The sequence below is a fragment of the Otolemur garnettii genome, unplaced genomic scaffold (genome assembly GCF_000181295.1).
Source record: "Otolemur garnettii isolate 467f Iridium unplaced genomic scaffold, OtoGar3 scaffold00114, whole genome shotgun sequence".
NCBI lineage: Eukaryota > Metazoa > Chordata > Mammalia > Primates > Galagidae > Otolemur > Otolemur garnettii.
In genome coordinates, this window is record NW_003852509.1 from 3,573,714 (window position 1) to 3,595,712 (window position 21,999).

Below are 21,999 nucleotides of genomic sequence, written 5' to 3' on the forward strand. Positions count from 1 at the left end.
TGTAGCCATCATTGTTGTTTGGCGGGTCCGGGCTGGGGATTCGAACCCGCCACCTTAGGTGTACATGGCTGGTGCCTTAGCTGGTTGAGCTATAGGCGCCGAGTCATCTATTAATTTCAATGTTCTATCCTTTCTATAGAAATTCTTTTGTATGAATTCTCTTTATATTCAGTTACTAGGTAAAGTCTGTCCTTCAAAATGTGGTGTATAACATAGAGTGAAGAATTAGATGATACCTTGTGTTAATTCATAAAACCACAGTCAAGACCATAGTTTTGGATATGCTGATGATAGTGGAGGGGGAAGGGTGGTAAGCAAAAAAAAAGCTGATGTTGAGGGAAGGGAGAAGAGTGAGGGGAAGAGGAGAAAAGGCAAGGGGGTCCGCATCCTCTCACCTAATCGGTACAATGTGCGGGCACACGACACACCTCCTGTGTAAGGGCCCAACTGCAACTTGGGCTTCACCTAACTAATGCAAACAATGTAACCTAATCATTCGCATCCTTTCTTAATCTAAAGTAAAAAATAAATATAAAGAAAGCTGTTGTGACTTTCCTTATCTTTCTTTATCTTTGTTGGTTTAAAGCCAATTGTATCTGCTACTAAAATTGCGACCCCTGCTTTTTTCTGGTTTCCATTTGCTTGTATTATACAAGTCTATCCCTTCACCCTAAGCCTATTTTTATACTTTATGGTTAGATGAGATTCTTGTATACAATAGATGTCCGGTCTGAATTTATGTATCCAGTCAGCCAACCTGTGCCTCTTTAGAGGACAATTCAAACTGTTCACAGTAATTGAGAAAATTGATGAGAGTGGTGGTGTTTTGGGTGTCATGGTTTTCGGGTGTCCAGTGGACATTTTTAATCCTTTCACCACTGTGGAAGTTGGGTTTTGTTCAAAAAATTTCTGGGTCATTGAGGAGGATCAGTCTGAGAATATCCAGGAGAGCAGGTTTATTTGTGGCAAAATTCTTCAACACGTCTATGTCATTAAAATATTTGATTTCTCCCTCACAAATGAAACTCAGTTTAGCTAGATAGAGGATCCTGGACTGGAAGTTGTTTTGTTTTAAGAGATTAAAGGTTGATGACCATCTTCTTCTGGCTTGAAACATTTTGGCTGAGAGATCTGCAATTATTCTGATATTTCTCCCTTTGTAGGTGATGCTTGGGAAAGATCTCTATAAGGAGGACTATGAACCCCTGAGAAAAGAAATAGCAAAGGAAGTTAACAAATGGAAGAACATACCACGCTTGCCACTGGGAAGAATCAAATTGCTAAAATGTCCATAGTACCCAAAGTGATGTACGGATTTAATGCAATACTCATCAAAGCTCCAAAATCATACTTTGAGGTACTTGAAAAAGTATTGCTTTGTTTCATATGGAAACAAAAAAAAATCACCCAATAGTCAATACACTTTTTAGAAATAAAAACAAATACGATGGCATCACATTACCAGACTTTAGGTTATAGTACAAGTCTACAGTGATCAAAACAGCATGATACTGGCCCAAAAATAGATATAGCTCTTAGGAATAGAATAGAGAACATGGAGATGAACCCAGCTAGATAGCACCACTTGATCTTTGATAAAACCAAAGAAAAGAATACACTGGGAAAAGAATCCCTATTTAATAAGTGGTATTGGGAGAACTGATTGTAGACAATTAGGTTATACTGTTTGTATTTGCTAGGTAAAGTCCAAGCTGTAGCTGTGCCCCTCCCCCAGGAGGTGTGCTGTGCATGTTTACATCATGCCTGGTAGGTGAGCACACACCAGTAGAATGCCATGTGTCTAATGTCATTGGAGAGTTTCAGAGAGATGCAGCCAGAAGGCAGGGCACGGTGGGTCACGCCTATAATCCTTGCACTCTGGAGAACCAAGGAAGGTGGATTGCTTGAGCTCAGGGGTTTGAGAGCATCCTGATTAAGAGTGAGATTCTGTCTCTCCTAAAAACAGAAAATAAAACCTAACTTGGTCAATTAAAAAAAAAAAAACCTAACTTGGCATAGTGGTGGGCCTCAGAAGTCCCAACTAGTTGGGAGACTGAGGCAAGCAGATCCCTTGAGCCTAAGAGTTTGGGGTTGCTGTGGTTGCTGTGATTTCTGTGGGCTATGATGATACCACAACACTCTATCCAGGTGGTGGAGTGAGACTCTATCTCAAACAAACAAACAAAAAAAAGATGCATCCAGAGTTTAGAAAAGGACCTCTGCACCCATTCTGTTGCTGGGTTCTCTTAATGTTCATAGCTCACCATGAGGGTAGGTAGATACCACACAAATGCTAAGTGTGACAATGAGGGCATATGGCAGCAGGTTACAAAAGGAAAATTCTTTCTTTGAGAATATAACAGGAGCTTCCTGGAGGAAGTAGGCTCTTCCAGAGACCTAAAGGATGAGCGGACGCCATTGAGGTGACATGGTGAGTAACCTTCCACGCAGAGGACGTGGCGAGCACAGAGGCTCTGAGGCGGCTGGGGCACTGGTCACTACACCTGTGGACCAAGAACAATGGGCAAGGCGCAAATGAAATGAAGCTTTGGTGACAGAGTCCAAATCACTCAAGGCAGTTGTTTAGCATTTTCCAATTCATTCTATGGGAAATGAGAAGTAAAATATTTTAAGCTAGATTCACTCTATACAAGTCCTTGCCAGAATGGCAGCCGCTGGGGGTAACAAATGAGGGAAGTAAAAATCAGTTTGACATAAAGGAAATGAACACAGACGTGCTGGGTCACCGGACAGGAGAAATTAATACTCAGTTTATTGTCTACATTTAGGGTCCACCTGGAGCAGTAAGCTCCCTGGAAAATCTGTTTTGTTCTCTAATTAATTCACCTATAGCATGAGAGAAGCTGTGATTCTAAGTGAACTCAGTGTGAGAGTGTGAGTGTGACGATGTGTATGTCGGTGGGACTGTGCAGGGTTATTAGTGAGTGTGATTGTGAATGAGTGTGAGGAAGTGTGTATGTGAGTGTGATCATGTGTGTGACTGTGAACTGAACACCAGCAGCCGTCCAGAGCCCCCACGGCTAATTCTCACCGTGGCACATTTGACAGAATTTGGCCAGAGTGCCCTCTGTGGTAGTTTCAGGACTGATTTTTCCCTTAGTAAGGCAAGCTGGGAGTGATGCTGCCTAAGGACATCCAGAGGTCAGAAAGGAAAGCAGGACACCAGTGCCGGGAACCACGGTTTCCATGTCTCCTTTCTGGATAGGTAGGTATCATGGTGTCCTAGGCAGGTAGAAATGTGGCTATGAGGGAATCCCGTTTTCCTTGCTTAAACCTAAAACAAACTGACAACAAAACAAAGCCAGAGGCTGCTATTTCCTGGGGCAGAGAACTAAAGTGGTTTACGATTCCTGACAAGAGAATTTATGATTCTTGAGAACAGAGGCGCTCCTTGCTCTGGGGCTAAGGGAGAGGAGACCCACTCCTGAGAAGGGCTGTTCTTTGAAAACTGATTTGCTAAGTTTGTTCCTGGAACTGAGATGGATGAAGAGATGGGCTGTTGAGTCCCAGAACATGTCAATTAATGCCAGTGATTGCACAGGAGGTGAAAGGAGTGCAACTCAGACTAGTAAGAAAACTGAAGCGGGTGACTGTCAAAGTGACTTTCTGTGAGGACGAGAGCACTTTCCACACTGCACAGATCCACAAACACATCCAGACATCTGTGGAGCACCAGGCAAGTGTGGTGACCAAGCACAGCCTGATTTCATGGAGGAAGAAGCATCAGCTTAACGCCCCCTCCCACTAGTCAAAGCAGGTGTTACAGATACGTCAACTGGCTGTGAGGGGTAGGCACCTACCAAGTGGTCGTCGTGTGGACACAGAGCACATGTGTGGGCTGCACAAGGTATCCAACCATTCAGGGGTTGGGCATTTGCAGAAAAATGAGGTTGTTTAAAATTGATAACCTCTTATATCACAGATCTCTAAAATGCTTGAATTAAAATAAGAGAATAAAGTCCTCATTAGGCAGCATAACTTAAATGTTAGTATCAGAATTTGTTTGGCATCACATTCAAAGTCATTTAATTAATCTTCTCTAGGATGTGACGGGGGTTTTCTTTTACTTTTTTTGTTAGTTTTTTTTTTTTTGATGTTGCACATTTTTATTTGTAATTTATTACTCACAATACACAGGTGGAGCTTTCTTTTTTTTTTTGGTCAGGGCTGGGTTTGAACCCGCCACCTCCGGCATATGGGGCTGGTGCCCTCCTCCTTTGAGCCACAGGTGCCACCTGAGGCTTTCTTTATGAGGCTGAAAACAAAGAATTTTTTAAAGTTCCGTCTTCCCATTTGAATAACTCTGACATGTTAGGCATGGAAAAATTCCATGTCATTTTATAATATATGGAAACTTCTGTATCAACTAAAAAAATTAATAAGGATATAAATCAAATTGTTAAAATGTTGTAAACGCTAAAAGATGAAATTTGACAGCTTTTTAAAAATGATCTATGTCAGGGCCCAGAACGGCCAGGTCTTCCAGACACTGAATGCTGTGCTGTTATCTTGCTAGGGAGCAATTACCCTTAGGTGCTTGAGGCCTATTCACCTTAGCAGAAGGGAGAGAGAGAAAGAGTCTTTGAGGGTGAGAAGCAGTCTCAGTCAGAGAATAAATCTTAGCAGTCTTGGTAGAGAGACACTGTGCAGGTGTTCTGTGGACAGGAGAAGCGAAAGAGTCAGGGTGAGGAGTCTGTGAAAGGAGCATGCTCGCTCCCGACGGCCTTCCGCAGCTTCTTACAGATGTAACCTCACGGCTACCTTGGAAAGCACTGCTCAGACCATACCTTCCTCCAAATCCAACAGCACACAATAGGACTCTGTGACTGCATGTGGGTCTTCCCACACACCCCAGGCAGCAGTCACCAGCTGGGTGTCCTCTAATTCAAGTAGCACTGTCTGCCTGCAGGTAGTGGCAGATCCCACAGTTGGAGGAAACTGCCCCCCACTTTGAAACCCATCTCAAGTGGAGGCTGCCAGGTCTTTAGATCAATTAGCTTCAAGTTGGGTTCCCACAACCCCCTCCCTCTTTGTGTTCAATTAACTTGCTGGAGTGGCTCACAGAACTCAGGGAAACACATTTTCCAGTTTATTATAAAGGATATTGCAAAGCATACAGATGAGGAGGTGTGTAGGGTTAGGTGCGGCTTAAGGGCATGGAGCTTCTATGCCCTCCCTGGGGGCACCACCCACTGGAAATCACCTCTTGGGTTTTTATGAAGGCTTTGTTACCCAGGCATGATTGACAGCCACGCGGAAATGTGATTAGACCAAAATTGCATGATTGCAGGATCTAAAACCCGTCCAGATTCTTCCTGGTGTCTCTGGGCGGTGTCCTACCTCCAGGTTGTAGGACAGGGCTTCTCTGGAATGAGAGTCTTTTGACCCAGAGCCAGACTCCTGCCTTGAGTGGGTTGCAGGAGGCCAGGAGGTCAGAGACAGAGGCTCTCTCCCAAGCTCTAAAGCTTCCAACATTGCAACAAGGACTGTGTGGAGTTACGGGTCAGGAACTGCGGATGAAAACCGATATACAGAAGGTGCCAAAAGATGTATACTTATTTGAGAAAGGAAAAAAAATGTATTAAAATTGCACTGAACTACTGCTTGAGCCATGTGGCAAGTGAGGCCTCCTGGACGGCGCTTCCCTTGTGCACATCACACACAGTAACGCGTGTCTGATACCTGTGATGAATGTACAGTCGTCAGGCAGATGAGAGGTTCTGGTGCACACTTACTCATCCATTGTCATGCGTCACAACATTCTTGAATTTCAAATAACCTCTTCAGAATGGTTTTGTGCTCCTGAAAGGATAACTATGCTTCTGCTATTCTCTCTGGCTGTCTTGCCTGTCACACGGTGATGCTAGCATTCATTTGATTAACTCTTCTTTTGAGCAAACACTATACTACACAATTCAACTTCGAGATGGACTACTAACCTTCACCTTCATCCTAAGGAATACAAGCATAACAGCTCCTAAAATGTGTATACACTTTTTAGGCTCCCTCAGTATATCCTAACACCATGGCTTCCAAACCGGTTCTCTCAAGAAATGAACAAGGAAAGTTTTCACAGCTTTTCCTCCTAGCACATTCAGAAGGAATGTTCTGGAGTTCAGCCCAGGACAGGACCATAGTGGTTCAGGAAAACGTGCATTGACTTTCCACCTCCCAGCACTAAGTAGCTCTGCACAGCATGGAGGGGGCTGCTCAGAGTCAGTGTGTTTTCATTCTCAGTGTACTTTGCTGTGACTCCCCCGAGCTCTGACAAATGCCCTCACATTGTTCGTAAGGAGGAAGTACTTGACTTTAGCTCTAAAGAGAGAAGAAATCAGAGAGTTCAGAATATCACGCAATATTTAGAAGATAGATTTGTTTTCCCTCTTGCTGACTTTGAAGTCAGAAGTACACAAACAACCTGTGAAATGTCTAGCTGCCACCGAGATTGTTTTCTCTGAGGGAAAACATGTGTTCTTTTACTAAAACAAGTTAAAGAAGGATGGCCCAGGCACAGTTGATAGAAACTGGTCTCTCAACTCCAGGAGAACTTTTTCATCTCTACTGGAAATTGGATTAACTCAAAGTTTTTCCCTTTCCTTTTCTCTCTCTCTCTCTCTCTCTTTTTCTATTTACATTTCTAAAACCCTGAGCAAAGTCTTTCATCTCAAAATTCATAGACTAACCTCTTTAAAATGCATGGCAGAAGATCTGAATATCCATCTTGGCAGATGCTCCTAAAATTCCCTCTGTTCAGTGCTATTTGAATTCTTCTCAGATAAGTTCAAAGAAGTTGTACAATGTACAGTATGCTTACAGTCCCTAGGAATGAAATGCAGTTTTAAAGCCTCATATTCATCAAATGAGCCACATACATGGCATGAAAGAGAATGGAAAATTTGACTAGGAACAGCACAAAATGATCTATATCTTGCAACTCAAACCAAGGAATCTTGGTTGATATGGAATATTCTGGAGCTATTATTATATATTTGTCAAATTGCATTTAAAATTTTTTTAAATAAATGCTGGAATTTCTGCCAATTAGATCCTGATCATCTTGTAGACAGAGGATAGCCAGAATTTTTTTTTAAGTAACTTTTAAAAAATTGTTGAGATCAGTATGATTCATGTCATCTAATTCCATTCAATTTAGTATCATTCTATTCTACTCCAATCCTATTTTGTTCTCATCTATTCCATCCTGTTCTATCTTATCCTATCTTACTTAGTTTTTACATGTCCTATGTGATCAAGGCAAAACTCTGAAATAACACTATCTGTCAGCAAGTGTTCTTTAAAAAGTTTTCTGCATAATTAGGACATTCTGAAAAAATTTTACTGGAACCTTGTTAAAGGACAAGACTTAGAGGCTACTGAAGAGATAGTAAGTGATTCATTTCCCCAAAGGTATGGCTTTGCACTTCCAGGAAGCCATGATTTGGGGCTGTGGGGACATTCCAGGGGCTGCAAACTCTGAGATGACTGTCCCAAGTCCATCGCTCATGCCCCACACATGTATTCATTTATTCACATTTTAAAGGGTGAGAAGCCAGGATTCTTCCCCCTTTTATTCCTGAGGAATTTGTTTACACCAGGGAGAAAATATTTGCCTCCCTTTCTCAGAGGTGAGATGGCTGTACCTCATATATTATCATAACATAAGCCCCCAGATTTACACTTTCTGAATTCCTCATCTGTGACGTGTGTAGAGCAAGATAGGAGTTTCATCATATCACCCCAACTCAGGGGAAGAGTGAACCAAGAAAAACCAATGCAGTTATTGCTCTATGAAGGAAACAGGAATCTGTCCCTGAGCCAAAAAACACAAGTCCTTTGAAAGGAAGACATTTTGACAGCATATCTGCATGACATCAAGGGTAATTAGCAACATCTCTGATGGTCATTCCAGAAAAAGAGCTCCAGAATTGATTGCTTTGAAGGGTGGACAAGGTGCTGGAGTCCCTGCAGAATCCCCAAGGGGATGCACTTCACAAATATGGTGATATTCAGCAGTGAGGTATGCCGCAGCTTTTCTAGGATGGGTTCACAAACTTAATTGTAGGGTCCCGTATATACACACCAACATGGGTATGAACTGTGTGGGTCCACTCAACAGGTGGAGTTTTTCCAACCAAATAGTGGGTTGAAAATGTAATACTCTAAGGATATGGAATCCACACATACAGAGGTTTTCATGTATGCAGTTCTTCATGGCTAACTTCAGTCCTTGAGTATACATGGATTTGGGTACACACACAGGCCCTGGAACAAATTTCCTAATATTAACAAGGATGACTGTGACTATACATATATTCTATGATCCAATAAGCCTAGGGACATTTTACATGTGAATACTCACATAATTCTCTAGGAAAAAAATAACTATGAGGTATACATGTTTATAATCTCTATTTTTCATATGTGAACAGGATGTGTAGAAATATCAAGGAATGTGCTCAAGGTCTCATAACTAAGTTAAGCAGAACCAAAGTTTTAACTTTGCAAATCTATTTTCTGACTATGTTCTCGTAATTACCCATTCATATTACTTCTTCACCCACATGCCCTATTTTTTATTGTGTTATTGGACCAATTAGAGTATAATTCCATATAAATTTATATCCCATTAAATTTGTCTTTCTTATTCACATTTGTCCCCTATGCTTTCAGAACACATGTTTCTATCTTTAAATAACTTTACCTAACACAGTATCTAACGCATGATATCATTCATCTGCCTATCTACCTATTATGTATTGATCTGTCATCATTTATATCTACATATCTCCCTATGTATTTATCCTCTATCCATTTATCTGTCATTTCTCTGTCATATCCCTATCTTCATTGAGTAAGAAGAGTAATATATTTCTATAGGTCATTTAACTAAAGTATGTCCAAAGACCTTTGGAAAGGAATAAAAAAAATTTTATATATAATGTGAAAGCTTTCCTTAGTAATTACAAGAGTAGAAATAGTCAAAATAAAATATCAGAAATAGTCAACAGTCATAGCATTTTTTAAGGACACTCAAAGTTCTACATGATTTCCATTCATTGCTTGAATTAATGGAAAAATTAACCAAAGGTTTATATATCAAATAATGCTGCTCTCAAGAGACAAATGTTATTCTATTTTAAGGGTCAACTGGGTTGTTTTCAATAAATCAATAGGATTTATATCCTTTCCTACAAAGAGTTGAAATTGTCATTCAAAGGATGAAATACAGAAAATTTGAGTTTTATTCTCACTCAACTAACCATTTCAAATTCCCCTTTGGTAAGTAAGATTTGAAGATCTGGGTCACAGCCCATTTGAATACAGATAGAGAATGTCAATTATTATTTTGTTCATCATCCAAAGGATCAAATCTGAGGTTAATAGAATCACATGCAATAATGAAAGAGAATGTCCAGATACATTTTATTAAGGAAACATGAACTCTTAAAATTCAATTATATATGTTCTCAATAAAGAATTTTAACTTAATTATAATGATCTGTCAAAAACATGCATAATAAATCATTTCAGAGCCCCAAATTCATTATGGCATTATTCTGAAATCTGCTCATTTTAATAATTATATACAGTATTGAAAAAACAATCCTAATGCTTTAATTTGAAGTTAGCCTTTAAAAGTATCTGTCAATCAAATTTTTTGCAAAGTATGTGTTAACTCATTTTAAATTTTAATAATACATTGATAAAATTTAGAATTATTGTGGTTTTTTTTCTTTTATAATTTTGGGTGTGCAGAAGAAAGGGGATTGGACTCATGGTGACTGGCATGCAGTCATGATATCTTATGCACTTGTTTTTCTGTTTTTTTTCTAGTATTTTTCTCCACTTTCCACAATAATATTATCCTCTCCAATCCATTGTCACCTATTTCTTTAAGAATTGGTTATTCTCATTACCATCTCACTACAAGTTTTATAAGCATGAATAATTATCTTCTGGAAAATTACATTTTCTCTAAATCACACCCAATTTTGAGGGAGAAGTTTTCTTGCTTTGTGGCCTGTGCACAGGTTCTAATTCTGACTTAAAGAATGTCCCTCCTATGTCCCAGCTAAACCCCCACCCATCAAGAAAGAACAGTGTTTTTGAAGGGCAGAGAAAGATGGAGGACTGGAGACAGCATCTTTCCAGGTGTGAGTAATGATATTGGAAAGAAAAAACACCAGGCACCTCTGGCTTGTGGGCTTGACCAAGAAACATCTCTTAGAAGGCACAGAGAGACAGCGGGACCCTTGAAGACCTCAAGACAAGGGTGAAATCACTGAAGGAGTGGTAAGTACTTACATTCAGGTGGAGGTCATCCCAACTCAAACAGAATTTCTCTAAAACACATTGTCAAGAATCTGTCCAAAGTCAAGATGAAAGAGTTAATTCTGCAAACAGCCAGTATGAAGCATCAATTGACCTACAGAGGCAAATCCATTAGGGTGACTGCAGACTTCTTAATGAAACTTTTCAAAACAGAAGGGAATGGTCATCTACCTTTAACTTACTAAAGCAAAACAATTTTAGGCCCAGAATTCTACATCCTGCTAAGCTAAGCTTTAAAATTAGTGAAGAAATCAAATCTTTTACCGAGATGCAACCAGTTCTACAGGAAATACTTAGACCTATTCTACACACTGACCCTCATAATAGTCCAACAGCAAAATAAACACCAAGAAGATAAAGAACAAAACCTACCTTCCACAAGGATGCAAAAGATAAAACTAAGCAATGGACGTTCACAACATAAGATAAAGAGAACTCCACCACACTTATCAATTCTCTCAAAAAATGTTAATGGCTTGAATTCTCCACTGCAGAGGCATAGGCTATCTGATTGGCTAAAAAATCATAAGCCATCCATTTTCTGTCTGCAGAAAACACACCTACCCTCAAGGACAAAGTAAAACTCAAGGTTAAGGGATGGAAAACAATTTTTCAGGCAAATGGGAAGCAGAAGAGAGGGATCACATCACAATTCTATCAAACCTTCAAAGATGAGCTTGTACCTATATTGCAGAACCTATTCCAAAACTTTGAGAGTGAAGGAACCTTTCCCAACACGCTCTATGAAGCGAACATCACCTTGATTCCAAAACCAGGAAAGGACCCAACCAAAAAGGAGAATAACAGACCAATTTCACTAATGAATATCAATGCAGAAATATTCAACAAAATCTTAGCTAATAGATTGCAGCTACTCATCAAAAAAATTATACATTGTGATCAACTAGGCTTCATCCAAGGAATTCAAGGCTGATTTAACATACACAAATCCATAAATGAAATACATCATATCATATCAATAAAAGCAAAAACAAAGACCATATGATCTTCTAGTAGATGTAGAAAAAGCATTTGGCAAAATTCAGTATCCTTTTCTAAAGAGAACACATAAGAAAACAGACATAGGTGGCAAATTTCATAAGCTGATTGAAACCATCTAAAAACTAATGTCATACTGAATGGTGTAAAACTGAAAGCTTTTCCAATTAGAACTGAAACCAGACAAGGATGTCCACTATCACCACTGTTATTCAACATAATTCTGGAAATTCTAACCAATAATGCAACAGGCAAGAGAAGAATATAGAGGGTATCCAAATGGGAGCAGAGGAGGTCAAACTCTTCCTCTTGTTGATGATATGATCTTATACTTAGAAAACCCCAGAGACTCAACCACAAAACTCCTGGAAGTCATCAGGAAATATAGTAATGTCTCAGGGCATAAAATCAATGTCCACAAACCATATGCCAATAACAGCCAAGTTGAGAAGCAAATCAATGATGCAATTCCCTTCATAGTAGCTTCAAAGAAAATGAAATACTTAGGAATATACCCAACAAAGGATCTTTTCAAAGAGAATTATGAAACCCTAAGAAAAGAAATTGCAGAAAACACTAACAAATGGAAGAACATACCATATTCTTGGCTTTGAAGAAGCAGCATTGTCAAAAAGTCTATTATACCCAAAGTAATCTACAGATTCAATGTAATCCCCATTAAAATACCAACACCATATTTTGAATAACTGGAAAAAAATAATACTTCGTTTTGTATGGAACCAGATAAAAACCCATATAATTAAGGATATTCTTTTCCTTTCCTTTTCTTTCTTTCTTTCTTTCTTTTTTTTTTTTTTTTTTTTTTGGTAAAGACAGAGTTTCACTTTATCACCCTCGGTAGAGTGCTGTGACATCACACAGCTCACAGCAACCTCTAACTCATGGGCTTAAGCGATCCTCTTGCCTCAGCCTCCTGAGTAGCTGGGACTACAGGTGCCCACCACAATGCCCAGCTATTTTTGTTGTTGTTGTTGCAATTTAGCTGGGGCTGGGTTTGAACTCGCCATGCTCAGTATGTGGGGCCGATGCCCTACCCACTGAGAAACAGGCACCGCCCATCGCTATTCTTAATAGTAAAAACAAAACCAGAGACATCACCCTACCAGACTTCAGGCCTTATTATAAGTCCACAGTAATCAAAAAAACAGCATAGTATTGGTAAAATAGAGATATAGACATATGGAACAGAATAGAAAAACAAGATTTGAAACCAGTCTCTACTTGCCATCTGATCTTTGATAAACCTAACAGTGTAGAAAAGCATCCTTATTTAACAGATAGTGCTGGGAGAACTGGATAACCACATGTAAAAGACTAAAACTCAACCCACACCTTTCACCCCTTTACAAAAAAGACTTAAGTCTGAGATATGAAATGATAAACATCTTGGAAGAAAGTGTGGGGAAAACTCTTGATGATGTTAGACTGGGGAACGATTTTATGACAAAGACTTCAGCGGCCATTACAGCAGCAACAAAAATTAACAAATGGGATTTAATTAAGTTGAAAAGCTTCTGCACAGCTAAGTACACAATAAGTAAAGCAAAAAGACAACCTTCAGAATGGGAAAAGATATTTGCAGAGTATGAACCTGACAAAAGGTTGATAACTAGAATCTACAGAGAACTCAAATTAATCAACAGAATGAGTGAATCCCATCAGTGGACAAGAGATATGAACAGAACCTTCTCTCATGAAGACAGACAGATAGCTAACAAACATTTGAAAAAATGCTCATCTTCTCTTACAATTTCTCTGATGATGATCTCTGATCATCACAGAAATGCAAATCAAAACTTCCTTGACATATCACCTAACCCCAGTGAGAACAGCCCACATCACAAAGTCTCAAAGCTGCAGATGCTGGCGTGGATGTGGAGAGAAGGGGACATTTTCACACTGCTGGCGGGACTACAACATCATTGGAAGGAAGTATGGAGAATCCTCAAAGAACTCAAATTAGACCTCCAATTTGATCCTGAAATCCCATTACTAGGCATCTACCCAGAAGAAAAAAAAAACATTTTACTATAAGGACATTTGCACTAGACTGTTTATTGAATTTACAAAAGCCAAAATATGGAAACAGCCTAAATGCCCACCAACCCAGGAATAGATTAACAAGCTAGGGTATATGTATATCATGGAATACTATGCATCTCTTAAAAAGACCGAGACTTTACATCTTTTGTATTAACCTGGATGGAGTTGGAACACAGCCTTCTTAGTAAAACATCACAAGAATGGAGAAGCAAAAATCCAATGTACTCAATTCTCATATGAAGGCAGTAGATGAGCCAATACAAGGTAGTGGGTAGGGGAATAAGGGAATGGGCATGTGGGGAGAGGGGTGAAGGGAGGGGGATGGGCAGCCATGGTGTATGGCACATCTCTTGGGGTGGGACACAATTCTAAGAGGGATTTCTCTGACAAGTGTAACCTAAGTAACCTAAGTCTGTACCCTGAATCCCAAACAATAAAAAGGAATGAAAAGAAGAGAGAATACCATTTTTAGGAGAGAACATATTGCAAGCCCCTTTTATGTGATTGTGTAAAGTCATATTACAACATTTTTATATAAATCCGATTATTCATGTAATTTGAACTCTGTGTGTTCTACCCAATTTGAGGTCACTGAGTAGGAGGGCTACTTACGTAGTAATTCACAGTTCTTCCGTAGTAGGTCACAGAATGTCCCGCAGACAGTGTGGGTTAAATAATGTCTGATGAATAGGGAAAGACTACACCTATGAGGTGTCCTAGCAAATGTCTAGCTTTAGCTATGATGCTTCTCCTATGACTGATAAGATTATATAAGGATCTTTTGTGATATAAATTTATAATCTAGCTTAAGATAACTAAAACCTTAAGACTAGGGTTTATTTCATTTGGTTCTGGGTAAAAATAAAACAGCTACTTCTTCAAAACTCATTTAGTCGTCCATGTATATAATATATTTAACTTCAAAAGACCTATAAAAATGCTTTACTTTTGACAAAGTTTACCAAAATAGGGAAAAGTTATTTTCCCTTAAGATTTTTAGAAATTATAGGTTGCACCAATTATACTTTTATTTTATTGCAAAAGGCCTTAATAAAAAAAAAACATGCAAAGCATGAACAGTTATGAAACAATAATCTTCTGCAGTTATCTTGGGAAATTTATTTTATTATAAGTTTATTATAAACATAAATATGCTTTTGTAACTGTAGCATTTGAAACTCTGTGGTCGTAATGGGCAAAATGTTGTGTGCTTTCTTAATGCATTATTTAAAGAGGGTAATTTTCTTTAAAGGTCTTTTTTAAAAAATTGGGTTCCTGCTGACATTTCACTTTGAACGTTAATCTTTATTGCAAATGCACCTTTTAAAATTGACATCAAATGATTAATACTCTTTTCTTTCCCTCTAAAATAATTTTCCTTACAGTATCCAGGCATATGTGAAGTTTCTCTGCCTCCTGCAATCAGCTGTTCCCACCGGAGGCAACCACTTGCAATTCATCCTGTAGTTTCTTTTGGTTGTTCCCAGCTTATCTCTAACTAATATGCCAAAGAAGAAACCTCAATATTTGCACTGGTATGTCTTGATTATTGCATTTCAGACCATATACACTTAATTACTGCTACAGTAAGGCTATGCACTGTAATATATATATGTGTGTGTGAGATTTATATATATGTAAATATATAATATATGCAAAGTCCACTGTGTGTATATACAGGGCTGGGGGGAGAGAGAGAAATACAGAACTGTATTTTATGATGCCCATGTTAGGATGAAGGAAGTCTAATCTTAGAATTATTAGATAAGTACTAATTTGAGGACCCACCTTTATTTGCCAATATCACCTTCTGTGTTCAAATAATCCTAAAATGAAATTCCAGTCATAATTTAATAATTTTATGTCTGTGGAAAATTTCTATACACTCTGCTAATCGTGGTGTGCCACTTAATTGTGTCATTAAATAATGACCTGACCGATGGCCTTCTTACGTGAGATGATGTGAGGGGAAATGACCAGGCGCTGGACTGGACATACCCAAAGTAAGCTTATTACATCCTCTGGGTATTTACATTATGTTATGCCCACAATTCTCTCAAGACTCCCCACAGACAGTCCGAGACACACTCTGATGTAAAAGGCACAAGGTGAGTTTTATTCAGGCCAGGGCCTGGACTCTCCTGGCATCCATACCGAGGACAAGCCCCAAACCTGGGGTGTGCTAGGTTTTTATGGGGTACAGAAGGCAAAAAGGGTAGGGTCAGGGTATGGGTACACTCCTGATTGGTAGTTGATGATTTCACTAGTAAAGGAGGATTTGCATTGGTGGTTGATGATTTCATTAGTAAAGGAGGATTTGGATTGGTACAGGTGAGGGGTGGGGGATTTCTTAACCGGGATAGAGGTGGTGTAGCCTAATTAGGAAGTTGAAGGAGAATACCTGAATTTCAAGGAAGTAGAAACCTATTGCCTATTACGGCAGCTGTTCAAGGAAACTGATACTTATTGCCATTATGGCAGCTGTCTGCGTTAGGTGACTCAATTCAACGGCTTAATGGCTGTCCAACCAGGGGTGGGGGAGGCAGCAGGGAGTGGACTTGCGGGTTTAACAGAGCTTATGTAGTAGACAACAAAATGGCGCTGGTCTGGCCCTTACAATTATAGAACATGAAAATAAGTGACAAAGTCCAAATTTAAGAATCCATAATTGCAGAAAGACGATAGATAAACAGATCTGTAGAGAGGGCGCTTGGTGGCAGGATCCCTACACCCCTGCAAATTCAATCACCCTCCAAAACGCTATATATTATCAGAAAATAAACCCTAGAATCACTTATGTTTCTATCATAGGATTTCAAAATGTGATTTTTATCCATAAAAGTAAGATCTGCAAAAGTAAGAATATGGCAATAAGCCTACACTGATTTTAAACTGTTTCCCTTCAGGGAAAATGTGGAAGTACAGAATTTAAAAGCTTATTTGTAAAATGATTTAGGACCTCGTAAAAGCGTTATGTTTTCCTTTTAGAGATGGGAGCAGGTGTTTCATTCCTGATTGGGACAACACCTCACCCACACTTCAAGGGGAAGGATGTTAAAAATACCTCAAACAGCAGGTAGCTCTGCCTTAGGCTGTTTCCACCTGTGAGCAGTGAGCAGGTCCCTGATATTCCCTTTCCTCCAACTGGATAGCGAGTTGGGCACCTGGGTGACAACATAGCAGACAGATTCCCGGGGCTCATAGGAACCAGACTGTAGGAAGACAGGGAAGGGCAACCCATTCCCTCTGAATGCGCCCCCAGCTTTCTGCTACCAGAATAGTCACCAGAGAATTATCCTGTTAAGCTTCTTCCTGAACTCCCTAGGTACTCCCCCTATATCCAAACCAACCATTTCTCCTTCAAATATTTATCAGGTCAATTAAGAAATAAAACCATTCTGTGTATCCAGGGCCTGTGCAAATTACATAGAAATATCCCTAAGCCAAACTGCAGCCTCTGGGTGCTAGCTGGAAAGTTGGCATCAAACTTGGCTTCCGATTGAACGTAAGAGCTGCAAAATCTAAAACCTTAAAACATCTAGTTTCATTCTGCCCGATTTGCTGGCTAGTGGGCGGTGGCATCTTTCATTCTGAAATAAGGGATAAGTGTGGGGAAATTTTCCTTTTTTTATCTCTGTGTCCAGGGAAGCATCTAAATCAGGAAAATCAAGCAGATTGAAAAACAAAGAAATCTGTTCTCAGTCTCAGCTCAAAAATGAGTATCTGCATGTGTTATATTTTATTTAAAATATTTAATTGGTAAATACTCTATATATTCAAGGAACACACGATGATCTGATACACACACACACACACACACAGTGTGTAATGATTGCTACCATCAAGTTGCTTAGCACACTGGTCACCATCCATGCTGCCCATTAGATCTGCAGTCCTTGTTCATCCGACATCTGGAACTTGGTACCCAGCGACTAACACCTCCCCATCCCTCCCTCCCCTCTCCCGGCCCCTGGTAACACTGTCTGCGGCCTGTTTTCTCAGGTTCCACACAGGGAGAGACGGCATCTGTTTCCCCGTTTCTGGCTTCTTTCTCTTAACATGATGTCCTTCACGTTCGTTCATGTTGTCTCAAGTGGCAGGGTTTCTTTCTTTTTGAATATTATAATATTTCATTGTGTGTGTGTTTTAAATTGTCTTGTGGAAAATGCAAAATATGGAGCCAAAGGGGGAGAGGGTATCTTGGCATACCAAAACCAACCCGTCGTCTTCATTCAGGAGAATACAACACAATCCTGACAATTTCTCATTCACAACCACTAGACGCTACGATACAACCAGCCCATACATTCCCTGCTGTCAGACCAGATGCCAAGAAATGAAAAGGGAAGATTTCTAGTTTGGCAAACACAGATCATCAGAAAAAAATGATGATTATTAAAAATGGTTACTATTTGTACAATGAATTCATTTGTACAATAAATTAAGACATTTGAAAATGTTTTAATGTTGTATGTATTATTGAATAACATTCTTTGTTGAATAAAAAATTCCAAGTTGATCATTTATTTTTTGTTTGTTTTGGTTTTGACAATTTGATCAGAATCCATGTTTGTTATATGAGGGAGGGAGAGTTTATTAAAAGCTCACTCCTTCATGACTGAAATAGAACTTCAAATAATGATATTTGACAGAAAACATAAAAGTTCTCATCGAATATCCAAAATCTATATCTGTTAGATAGGTAGTCAACCTAAGCAAGACACAGTTACCTTTCTTAAAACATACATTTGGTAGTTACATAACAAAATTCAAAAAGACAGAGGAATAGTTTATGCTACTTAGGATTCAAAATGGAGAGAATAAAAGAAGAAAATTATATAAAGAACTTACAGAAGTAATAAACAACGGTCCGGGGGAAGACATAGCAGCCTGAAACACAGAAACTGAGGAGGGTTTGAGAAAGGGACTGTGTGTGTGAGATGTAAAATACCTGGGGCAGCGAGAGAGAGGACCTACCTGCCCACGGGATGAGGACAAGAAGAGGGAGGGGTTCGTTCTGGGCCCCAGGGAAGGGGGCAGCTGGAGCTATGCTGTGGGCTTAAGGGGGAGGGTCCACCTTCCAAGGAGGCCCATGGTGCCTTCTGTCTGCTGGCACCTCCTGAGATCTAAATCCACACCCCCCAAGGCCAACGCAGCGTCCTGGCCAGGGCCAGGTAAAGCAAAGGGAAGAGATGACCCAGCCACCCAGGGAACACCCAGCCCAAATGGGCACATCCTGTTTCTCTAGAACTAGGGCACAGTACTGATGTCCTGAAGAACAAGCATTCTCCATCTTCATAAAGAAAGGAAAAGGACATTTGGACTTTTGTTTATTACTTCTATATTCCAATAGATGGCTCTTTGCACTCTTGTTTTTATTAGAGGCAGAGGTTGTTAGTGGTATCGCTTTGTAGGTAGTTATATATGCAAGAGTCCACGGAATACTATGTATCACATTTAATCTGAAGTATCTGTAGACCTAGGTGTTCTGGAAATATTTATTGGCTAAAGTAATGAATAAGTAGAAAGCAATGTAACATGAACATTTGTAACTAAATGCCACAAGGTCATCTAGCAAATTAGGGATTATACAATTATCTTTTTACATAACATTTACACATCACATTTCTATATCTATAATAAAGGGCACACATGACCTAGTTAGACTTCCGGCATTTGCACCTTTCTATTTACTGATGCTTCAGGGGCACAGGGAGGGGTTGTGGGGAGGGGCTGTGAGGAGGGATTACAGCTTCTCCAGGCTGAGGGGCACACAGGGTGCTGGGGGGCTGCTCCTACCCTACCAGGACACAGCCTGCTGATCTGATGGCCAGTTCTGCAGAGTCCCCTGCAGGGCACGCCCAGACCCACTGAAGCACTGACGGTGCTTAACAGGGCCTTGAAAGGGGAATCCAGAGCTCGCTGGCAATGGACCAAATGGATACTTGGTTGCCAATTTAGCTTTGCAGGGGATCTGGGGAAGAAATGGAGCCCCAGGAAGGAGGTGTAGTGAATGAGAAACCCACAATCCCTAAAAGCCAAACTCAAAATTTACAAATCATGTTTAGAGCTAGAAAAACCTTCAACTTCCTTTTAACTCTGAAATTCCGTTAAGTCTATGAACGATTGAAATGGGAAAATACTTCCCCAAATGGATATATCAGACACAAAGATTCTTAATTATTATCGGTAATGATTATGGGTTTTTATATGTTTATTAATGAAAACCTGTTAAACATCAAGAGCCTAATAGCTGACATTAAAATATTTTTAGCGCTGTTTTGAAAGCGCATTCCTTTGTAGGGTTTTATCTAGTCTTAACTTTTAATCCTTCATTGACGGTTGATGTTTCCCCAGATATTTCCATATAATCCCTGTTAATGCTGTCTTGAATTACCACTTAATTAAAATATATAATCATGTTTTAATTCCTTGCTTGTTTCCCTAAATTCTTTGCTAGCTATTTATTAATAAACAACACAGCATAATATTTGCATTTTAATTAACTTTTTGGTACCGAATAATCATTTGTTATTGCCTTTGTATCTATATACAAACAATAGCTAATTCCCTAATCTATTAATCTATACTTGGACTCCGCGACGTTCTTATCATCTAACTCCTTACTCAACTGACAAGTATTTACTGGGACTTGCTTTCTTTGCTAAACGCTCTTTTAAACTATTGCTCATACTTCCACATTAAATTGCAGAATCCACTGATTTACCATTTAAAATTTATGCAAAACTGGGAGATTTGGTGCAGTTACCAGAATGTCTTCTCCAGTAGGTCCTTGGTCTCAGGGATTGGGAAAATGAATCCAGGGCCCACAGGTTAGTGGTAAGACAGATTTATTTACAGAAAAGAATACAGAGAAGCACCAGGTTCTGGCAGAGGGACACAATCTGAATTGAACTCTCGCCCTGGGTCCTTTTTCTAGGGGTTGTTACTCGACCTAACAAATGAACGATTAGCCCCCCTTGCGCTGGGGCAATGAGTGTGTTGCCCAATAAATAGATGTGGTCCTTTCCGCTGGGGCTGCGAATGCCCCTAGCGAAATTTCCGGGTTTAGGAAGCTTACGTGAAATTGACCAGGCCTAGATAATGGGGGTTTCCCTTTCGGCACTGAAGGGGGAACCCTGCACCGAGGCCACTCCCAGCCCCAGATGCTGCGCGCCTCACACCTGCCGCACTGCGCCGAAAGTAAGGGGAAGCCGGGTGGCTCCGGCAGCAGCACGTGCTGTGCCAGGTCCCCCTCAACTCAACAGGGGCCTGCGGCCTTCCCTCGCGCTGGCCGCTTTCCATGTACTTGGCTCTCCTCCCCTTGTCTGGCAACACCAGCACCCCCAAAACTGAGATGCAGAAGCTGGACAGGTTCTCCCCTGCGTGGGACAGCCTGAGCCGGCCCGCCTGAGCTATTTGGTACCACAGAGAAATGAAAGGGCGTGAGCCAGACCCTTAGGGGGTTAGGCAACACTTTCTTCTCACTTTTCCTTTGTGTCATGATACACACGTGGAAGCCGCACTGCTTCCTTGTAAACCGTCATCTAGTGCTTCACGTGGACTATTAGACTTCAGACTTCTTTCTTTTTTCCTTTGTTAGTGATGAATCAGTTCTGCAATGTTCCTGAAATACAGCCTGATGGAATCAGCTTCCCTGCTTCAAAAAAACTCCCAAATGCTGTGAGTCAGCAGGAATACCCAGCTAGACTGGCCAGTACAGGAGCTCCTAGTGCCCACAAGACTGGCCAGTACGGGAGCTCCTAGTGCCCACTAGACTGGCCAGTACAGGAGCTCTACACCATTTTCAAACAGTGAATTTGAAAGAGTAACAATTTAAGAGACATTATCTCATTTAATGTTTAAAATATTAAAACTGTAACTTCATACAAATATAAAATGAACTCATGACAAAGATTTTATTTAACTTGTTAAATGAGTGAACTAGTGAGGTTATAAATTTATCACAGATCAATTCACAATTGCCAAGATGTGGAAACAACCCAGTATCTGTCCCTCCTGAATGGGACAACTGTGGTACATGTGTATCATGGAATACCATTCAGCCATCAAGAAAGACGGAGACTTTACGTGGTTTATATGTCCCTGGGTGGATCTGGAGAACGTCCTTCTACATAAAGTATCACAAGAAAAAGCAAACATCTGATGTACCCAGCACTAATATGAAACAAGCAGATGAACACTACTTGCCCACACTAAAGAGAAAAACACAATTAAACTAAAAGGGGGGAAGTGGGAGGAGGGGAGGGGGAGGAAATGGAGGGAGGGGGTTGGTAAGCTCTCACCTCTATCCCAGTTTACAGCACCCCTCCCGGGTGAAAGGCTCAACTGCAACTGGACCTAACAAATACACTGTAACCTAATCTATGAATCCATACAGTATATCTGACATTTTAAAAAAGTAAAACCAGTTTAAACACCATTTAGAAGTAGGTGAATGGGCTCGGCGCCTGTGGCTCAAGTGGCTAAGGCGCCAGCCACATACACCTAAGGTGGTGGGTTCAAATCCCCAGCCCGGACCCCAAACAACAATGATGGCTGCAACTGAAAAAAAAAATGGCC